Genomic DNA, 8,879 nt, shown 5'->3' with positions numbered 1-8,879 from the left:
CAGTGCTTTTGTTCTTATTTTATAGGCATACTATTGTTTTTGAGTACTGACTATGTATCCAGCTGCATTGCTAAATTTATTTATTATTTCTAGGTGTCTCTCAATGGAGTTTTGGGGGTCTCCTATGTAGAGTGTCATGTCATCTGCAAATAATGATGATTTAACTTCCACTCTTCCTACCTTTATTCCTTTTATTTCTCTCTCTTGTCTAATTGCTCTGGTTAGTATTTCCAGTATTATGTTGAATAGGAGCAGTGATAAGGAACATCCTTGTCTTTTGCATGATTTTAAGGTAAAGGCATTCAGTTTTTGGCCATTTAATATGATGCTAGCTGTTGGCTTCTAATAGATGGCATTTATAATATTGAGGTAAAGACTATCCCAATTTTCTGTATGGTTCATATTATATATGAATGTTAGACTTTATCAAAATCTCTTTCCTCATCTATAGAAATGATCATGTAATTCTTACTTTTATCTTTATTGATATGGTGGATTACAATTATTGATGTACATATGTTGAACCATTCTGCATGCCTGGCATGAATCTTATTTTGTCATGGTGTATAATTTTCTTGGTGATTTGCTGCATCTTGTTTGCCAATATTTTATTGATGACTTTTGCATCTATGTTCATTAAGGAGATTGGCCTATAGTTCACTTTCTTATTTGGGCCTTTTCCAAATTTTGGTTCTAGAGTAATAATTATTTTCAGGAATGACTTAGGAAGAATTGCTTCCCTTTTGATTTCTTTGAAGAGTTTGAGGAGTGGCATTATTAAGTCTTCTTCGTATTTCTTCTCGAATTCCACACTGAATCCGTCTGGGCTTGTTGTGTTCTCTGTAGATAAGGACTTAATTACATTTCTTATTTCACTAGTAGAAATTGGGTTATTCAGTAGTTTTACATCTTCTTGGCCCAGCTTTGGTACTTCATATGTTTCTAGGAATTTGTCTATTATAGAACCTATGAGAGTAGATGTTTTTGAAATAGGTGTTGATGATTTTCTGTATTTTCACAGAGTCTGTAGTGATTTCACCTTTTTTATTTCTTATGCATGAATTTGAGCTTTTTCTTCCTTTTTTGAATAAGGTCGGCTAGGGGCTTATCAATTTGATTTATTCTTTCAAAGAACCAACTCTTTGATTCATTGATACTTTGTATTGTTTTCTTAGTCTCTATTGCATTAATTTCTGCTCTGATTTTTATAATTTCTTTGCTTCTTTTGGCTTTGGGCTTGTCTTGCTCTTCATTTTCGAGATGTTGGAGGTATAACATCAAGTTGTTTGTGTTCATTCTATCTTTCTGATGTGGCACCTCAGCGCCATAAATTTTCCTTTGGGTACCACTTTCATTGCTTCCCAAAGATTCTGGTAAGTTGTATTTGTATTTTTGTTTTCTTGTAGGTATTACTTAATTTCTTCTTTAATTTCCCCTGTGACCTATGGATTGCTCAAGAGTGTATTATTCAATTTCCATGTATTTGTATGGCTTTTGCAGTTTCTTTTGTGATTAATTTTTAGTTTCATGGCTCTATGATCTGATAACATGCATAGGATAATTTCAACTCTTTTGTATTTACTTAAATATGTTCTGTGGGCTAGTATATGGTGTATTTTAGAAAAGGTCCTATGTACTGCTGAGAAGAATGTGTATTCTGATGTTGTTGGATAGAACATTCTGTATATGTCTATCAAGTCCATTTGTTCACAGTTGTGATTCAGATCTGTTATTTCTTTGTTGATTTTCTGTCTGGTTGATCTGTTCCTTGGTGTCGATGGTGCACTAAGGTCTCCTGTTATAATTATGTTATTGCTTATTTGATATTTCTTTTATGTTAATACTTGATTTGTATAGGTGGGTGCTCTGGAATTTGGCACATATATATTTAAGATTGCTATCTCTTCCTCTTGCAGGTTTCTCCTAACTAGTATGTAGTGACCATCTTGCATGATCGTAGCCATTATCATTAGTGACAGAAATCCATGGAGGCATAAGGAGATTAAATGATTTTTTGCACAAATATTGTACACAAACATATATCTATTGGACATCCCAATGATAACATAAGCTAATGCTGTGATTTTATATAGAATTGGAAATGGGGAATGCAACAGGGAGGTTTGAGAAAGAGTACTTAGATAGTTAATTAACTGCTAAACCAGAATTGGTGGTCATGTGCTTTGGCTTTATGATCACTCATTTTTCTTACCTACACGTTCTACATTTTTTCAACATGCAAATATGGACCAAAAAATCCTTTATGTATGTCTTATGTTCAGCTTTCATCTTTGTCTTCTTTGTTGTGAAGTGAGAAAATCTAGGCGCAGATAATTGGAATGGACTTAGAATATTTCCTCAAGTTAGAATTTATTTGCAAACTCTTACTCTATGGAAAATAAATTCCATGAGGAAATTGGTCCCTTGATTATAGTATGTGGCTTAATTTATTGTAAATAGTTCAAACATCTCAGTATTAAGTCATAACCCTTGCAAAATGAATGAGTGTGCAGATTTTCTCACCAAAACTACATCTAAAAATGTTCTTTGCAGGGATCTTATTTATTCCTTAGATATCATACATACACATACAAATACTGAGCTTGAAATAGATTATGTGCATTTATTTATTTTAGTATACATGTTACATTGTCTGATTTGTTTTTTCATAACTCTCCAAGTCACTGATGACTTTTTCCCTGGAGGACAATGTAAGATTCCTGAATTGGAGTTCGAACCACCACCTAGTGCCATCAAAAACTTAATATTGCTATAGGAACACTGATCTCTGGATAGTAGCCTTGCTAAAAACTGGTGTTTATTTCTGGAAGCAAGTTAAACTCTCTCAGCTTCTATTGCCAGATCTATGATCAGAAGTTAGAATAAAACCTGTCTAAATTTTTTTCAGTACCATGCAGTATGGCTTAGCTAAGCGTGATCTGGACTCTGTTCATCGGGATTCTGTGTGAAAGAGTCAGGTGGGGGGAATATTTGCTCAAGGGCCAGGATTTTCAGGGAGGAATGCAGTGCTCCTTCTTGGTCCAGTTTATGCAAATACAAGTGCATTAGATCTATTGCAGAAGAGTGGCTAATTTCATGTTGAAGTGGAGATCATTTGAGCATATTTGAAATTCATGTGGTACAATTACTTGTTCCAAAGAAAAGCAAAATCATACCACTCTGCAAACTGAAGATAAGTGATATGAGTAGAGTAAAGGGCAAAGTTTCTAAGAAGCCACATGATGCTCTGCTAGGTTCTTTTCATTGAGAGCCATACAGAATCATCCAAGAACTGATGTGGTTGGGTTTGATTATTTTTGGCGGTTGGACAGGGGAAGGAATTAAATTGATACAGTTTTGGGGGGCAATGTCTCACTGTGTTGTCCAGGCTGATATCAAATTTGCAATCTCTCTGCCTCAGTCCCCTGAGTATTGGGATTACATATATATACAACACTATACCTGGATCAAATAGACATTTTAATTACAGTAAATAAACATCCCATAAACTTTACAGTTTGGGAATTCTGTGATGTATCGTTTGATAATCACTAAGTGGGAGCTCATGCTTAGATTCTTGGGGTAGATTCTACTACTTAACTGCCAGGTGCCATGGCCAGCGTGGGGAAGGAGTCAGGCGAGAGACTGAAGATGCAGGGAGACCAGTTGTTCAGGAGGCAAAAGGCGATTTATTGAAGGACTCCAGAGGTTTTATAGTGTTTCAAACAAAGAGCAGTACAAGTCACTTTAGGACACTTTCTTGTGCATGCAGCAAAGGTAAACATGTTCTTGGGCCCATGAGAAAGTTCTTTGTTGTGCAGCCCAGGAGGTAAACATGTTCCTGGGCCCATGAGAAACATTCTTGCTTATGTTATGAAGCTATTCCCAGGTTAATATCAGTGCGATGCTTTGTCTAGAAGGCTGAGGTTACTGCAGGATAAGAAACTGGTTGAGGTCCAGCTTCAGTGTGTGGTTTTCCACACCCGTTCACTGCCGGACCCCTGGTTCCTGCTCCCAATACTTAACTCTGAGTTTATTTGCATCAGCCCACCTAATGGTTTAACATTTTCCCCTCAGCATTGTCTACAATGGGCATTATACTCTGTTCCAAAGGCCAGCTGCTTACTTGCTGTAGACTCTACATGGTCAAATACTAATTGGTGATTTTAAACACTGCTCACTTCTTTTCCCTATGGTTTCAGCTAAAACAGCATTGTGGGGGAAAAAATAATGGGTTTTCACCTGCCTATAAGTACAAAGAATAGGGATGGAAGAGAGTGGTGGCAGAGAGCAAGAAGCATAAGTATATTGATGACAGAAAATGAAAAGCTAGTTTTCAACAGGAAGGCTCTCAGGTGGATCTTGGACACAATTGGATCCATGTGATTGCTCCCTTTTCTGAGTGTGATGTTTCCCATATTTTTAGTGTATTGCCTTAATTTCCCTGTGGAGACAAAAGTAGTCAAAAATGGATCAAATGGAAAAGTTACAGTGAATCCTTTAATTTGTGTAACTAATAAGTATTAATAAAAACATTTTGACTGGAAGCTCAGATAAGAGTTTTATGTAGGAGAACAAGCTACACTTTTGACTTCTGAGTAAAGGTCAGCTCTTAAGTTTCCAAGGTGTGGAGTTATTCCTAATGCCTTTGGGGCCCTAAGGCCCACAGAATTTATAGTTTAAATGCTGCACTATGAGGAACTTAACACTGTTGATTTTCTTGGCCATAGGTTTCAATGTAGTGGTTTTCTGAATCAATCTCTTTTTAAATTTTACCCTCTTAGGTAGGGTGTTCATTTTTATTTTAATGAATGTATGATACCTTTTCTTCTATGGTTAACAATTCCTCTTCTTTCAGCCACACGGAAGATATTCTCCCCAAAACTTAATCTGTTCTCAGACTTGTTAGAGTGGGTAAATATTATCTTACATCTATATGAATTTAAATTTTATATAATTTGTAAACTGTTATGTCATTTATGAAGCATACTTCTTTAATGTTTCTGAGAACTTTAATACATTTCTTTTTGTATTACTGCTGAACTAATTCAGAAAAATTGTGAGTGGGTTGAAAAGACTGTCTTTTTACTGACAACTGGAGTTGTTAGCTTCTCTGTTTTAAGTGAGGTTCCCCCACTCTCTCCAAAAATTGACAAACACATATACTCTATCATGGAAGTGTGGTGCTTACATGCAGTACACTCTGTTTCAATCACACAGAAATAGAATTTGCACACAAAAGATGTGACCTTGACAGATGTGAGAACCTCTTTGACCTCAAATTCTCATTTTGCCTAACCTAGATTGAATAGCCCTCTGTTACTTGCAAGGAGACCCCCACTCAGAAATTGAGAGGAATTGCTCAGCCCAACCCTTTATGCAGTGTCCTGCTGAGAAGTGTTTAAAAATTTGCTACCCATAAGAAGTAGTTCTGACCCATAGCATTTGCTGATGCCCAATGTGGAAATTCTCCCAAATGGACTGATTTCAACCTACCAAGGTGATGTGACTGAACATGAGTTGGGAGAGAAGCATCCAAAACCAGGTGTGCTGAGTCCAAGATATCATTGTCAAAATAGTAGCACCTGGACCACCATCTCCTTGAAATTCATGCATGGAGGAAGAGGCATTTACACATGAGGTGTAACTGTAAGAATGTGGATCAGGTATCTGCAGGGATCTTCATTCTAGGTCAGAAAATGAGATGAACTGTAACACTAAGCCCTGATAACTCTCTCATGCTCACTAATGTAGACTCTACATGGTCAAATACTAATTGGTGATTTTAAACACTGCTCACTTCAAAGACCACTCCTTTATTTGCATGTAAAATTATCATATATTTTTGGCCTTTTCCTTGTTAACTTATTATTGTATGTTTTGTACAAGTTAATGAGGGATATCATTGTGAAATTTCCATACAAGCATATAGCAGTATTTAATTCTATCTGTTCTCACTACTGAGCTATCTTACCCTTCCCTCTCCAATCCCTTTTCCCTTTCTCTCTGATTCCTCTCCTAGTTTCAGTTGTTAAAAATCCTGGGTTTTACATAAGATCGTGGGAGAAAAGATGAGTGAGGGCCCACATTCTGTTGAAGGGCACGATTGCTCTATCTCAACTTGTAAGCCCCTTCACTATGTGAGAATCCCATGTGGAGGTAGATTCTGATGCTGAGCACATTACTGGACTTCCTGCCTCCAGGGCTATGGTCTGATTAATCTTAACTCCATTGTTATCAGTCTTTCATTCAGTGAAGCCACAGAAAATAGACTAAGACCTTCCCTGAGGCATAGAATGTCAGGAAGCAATAACTCCAGGAATAGAAGTTGGAGAGGGCATTCCCAAATTTTGAATTCCCAATTCAAAATTAAGTTCAGACACTAGAAATTTGGGCTATTAGCTTCAGTGTCTCCCAGCACAAGAGTGACCTGTGGTAAGTGAGGCAGACACCTGCACTGAAAGTGAGAAAGAGTGAATCCCAGAGCTTACAGCAATCTGTGATTATGGGAAAATTGCCATGTTTCTGGTCATTTATTTTCTGTTAAGAAAATTAAAAATCTTAAAATAATCTAAGGTTATAGAGTGGTAATATTCAATTCTGAATGAGTACACAGTGCCTACATGCATGATTGAGTGATAAGTGGGTTATATTCTCCACAAAACTATAAATGGAGTGAATCTGTGCTACAACCTTTGTTTTACTGCAGCATATCAAGAATTAGCATCTGGCACCCCTGAGCTGGGTCCATGGCCAGCACATCTGATGTGACCAACTCCTGGGTGCAGAGAGCATGTTTCATGCTATTCCTTCCCATGTACCTGATGACACTGTTGGGCAATGGCCTCATTGTCCTGATGGTCAGTGTCAGTGAGATCCTGTGCTCCCCCATGTGCTTCTTTCTGGGCTACCTGTCCCTGGGGGAGATCTGTTACTCCTCCACTCTGGTCCCCACATTCATCGCAGACCTGCTCCCCAAGATTAGAACCATCTCCTTCAAGGGTTATCTGTCTCAGATACTCTTCTTCCATTTTTTCGTTGCCAAGATCCTCTTGCTAGTGGTAATGACCCATGATTTTTACATGGCTAACTTCAGGCCTCTTCACTATATGAACCTTATGAGTCACCAAACGTCATATGCTGGTGGCTAGTTCCTGGTCAGAGGGCTTTGTTTACTCCTTAATTCAGATTTTGGTCACTATTCCTTTGCCCTTCTGTGGTCCTAATGTGATTTACTGTAACTTCTATGACCTCCAGCCATTATCTAAGCTGGCCTGCTGACACCTTTGTGGAGGGTGTCACAGTATTGGCCAACAGTAGATTAATGTCTGTTCTCTCCCTTTTTATCTCAGTGTGCTATGTAGTCAACCTGGTCATTTTGAGGAAACATTCAGCAGAAAGGAGGTGCAAAGACCTTTCCACCTGTGCCTCTCATATCACTATGGTTGTCCTGTTTTTCAGGCGTGCCACCTTCCTCTTCTTGCACCCCTCATCCACCTTCACCTGGAACAAGATGGTGGCTGTATTCTATATGGTCCTCACCCCCATGCTGAACCCCAATCATCTACACACTCAGACATTCAGAAGTGAGAATCACCAGGAGGAAATTGTGGAACACAAAGAGGTTAGGGATGGAGTGAAAGAACAGTAAGGAAATTTGATAGAATAGACCATTGCTGAAATGGCTCTTTCTTGTGAAATACACAGGAATGGGAACATACAATAGATTGGTTCTATTTTACTACATCTATAATTATCTTTAGTCACCACCTCCCACATCACAGAATACTACTCTATGGACAGAGTTTAGGCATTTTACTCAGTCTTATGGAATCCAATTGGCTCTATGAAACCCAACAGTACGATAAATTGGATAAATCAACTAGAAATGCAAAGCACAATTTAAAACTTTTTTTATTGACAATATTTATTGTATATATTTATGAGGTAAATATGACATTTCAATGCATTTATATAATATGTGATAATCAGATTGGGTAATTGATATATCCTCTATCTCAAGTAGCATCTCTTTGTGTGGGAAAGTTCAATGTCATTTCTTTTAGCTCATGTGAAATATTTGAATTTTTGTTCTTACTCATAGTTGCCCTGCTGTGGCATATGATGTTAGTAATGAATCCTCTTATCCAACTACATCCACTAGAATTGAGAGAATTTTGAAAAATGTTTTAAGGGTTCAAATTACTGTTTTCATTGTCCACTTGTTTATTTAACCTACTCAGGAAATAAACTTTTATTTCATTAAATAGGAAAACAACAGTGGGAATCATTAGGTGATTTGCTTTTCTCTTCTAATATGGGAAAGTGTATCTTTGGATTTTAAACCCTGGGACAGTTCTATTATTCTCTTGTAATAACTCGGACCCCAGTATAAAGTCCAAGGAAGCAAGAGACTGAAATTTGGGGAGCAAAGACTTTATTTAGGCCAGGCATGGTGATGAGTCTCCGGGAGCCAATTTGGAGACTGTGTGCCAGAGACTGAAGGAAGGGGATTTAAAAAGCAGGAGAGAGGGGGGAGGAAAAACAAAGAAACCCACAGAGCCATCAAAATTGTTGACCTGAATCTGGAAACTGTAAAAAGCTGTCCACTTAGTTTTGACAACCTCGGGAGCCTTTGGTGCCTTTGAAGTTACTCCCATCCTGCAGATATGCATTATCTTGGAATAGCACATCTGCAACAACATTTGGAGAAGAAAGTAGAAACTTAATTATCTCAGGACAGCTCATTAACATTATCAGGTGGGATAGTGTCGAAAATTACAAGAAGCTGAAACAAGTTTTAACAAGGATTTGGAACTTAACCCTTTTGGTGCATTAGGGTTAAGCCACAACATTTTCCTGTAATTTCTTTGAAGCTA

At 37.6% G+C, this 8,879-nt stretch overlaps 1 pseudogene; it reads left to right on the top strand.

Moving 5' to 3' along the window:
- Positions 1–6,749: 6,749 nt before the first annotated feature.
- Positions 6,750–7,640, top strand: LOC100732254 (olfactory receptor 4B1-like; annotated as a pseudogene).
- The last annotated feature ends 1,239 nt before the right edge of the window (positions 7,641–8,879 follow it).

Source organism: Cavia porcellus, unplaced genomic scaffold, assembly GCF_034190915.1.
Source record: "Cavia porcellus strain 051 isolate PalLab524CR breed Dunkin Hartley unplaced genomic scaffold, mCavPor4.1 scaffold_20, whole genome shotgun sequence".
NCBI lineage: Eukaryota > Metazoa > Chordata > Mammalia > Rodentia > Caviidae > Cavia > Cavia porcellus.
This window is presented reverse-complemented; position numbering and strand designations above follow the sequence as displayed.